Consider the following 649-nt stretch of genomic DNA (forward strand, 5'->3'; position numbering starts at 1 on the left):
ATGGACTCAGTGCATATATACTATTAAAAATGACACTGACAATACAGCAGCTGCAACAAAAAGTTTGGGACAATAATGCTAAAAAATGTCACAAATGGGATAAAGATATGGGTATGTATTGAATGGAGGAGAGCTTACGTTTTTATTTTGTAAGTAAAAAACACTCAAAGCGGGCATGGGCTTACTTTGGTATGCTTTTTTGTTTTTTTTATATACATCAAATCGTTTTTGAGTTTGAACTTAGCTATAGTTACATAATGTTAAAGTCTAGATCTTTTAAAAGGGAAAAAGATATTAATTGCTTGCGTGATGAACAGTTTTTTTGCGGTATAATAAACAGATGCAGTAACATTGATAATAAGACAAACAAAATAAAATGATAATAGAATTTAAAATCAACAATCTTTCTAATATCAAAGTAAATGATATCTCCGTTCTATTTTGTTCATCTGGAAATCTTCACTTTCCCTCTTTTACTCTGTGAGTTATTTACTTTCTGCCCACTTCCCTTTTTTTCCCTTTAAAATGGCGCTTAAATTTTCCTTTCTTCCCATTTTCTGTCCTCTTTGAATCTTTTGTTATTCCAAGGCAACTTCGCCCACAGATTCCCCATAATTGTATAGATTAGACAAAAAGTAAAGACAAAAAA

This window comes from Penaeus monodon, chromosome 30, assembly GCF_015228065.2.
Source record: "Penaeus monodon isolate SGIC_2016 chromosome 30, NSTDA_Pmon_1, whole genome shotgun sequence".
In the NCBI taxonomy this organism is placed as follows: Eukaryota; Metazoa; Arthropoda; class Malacostraca; order Decapoda; family Penaeidae; genus Penaeus; species Penaeus monodon.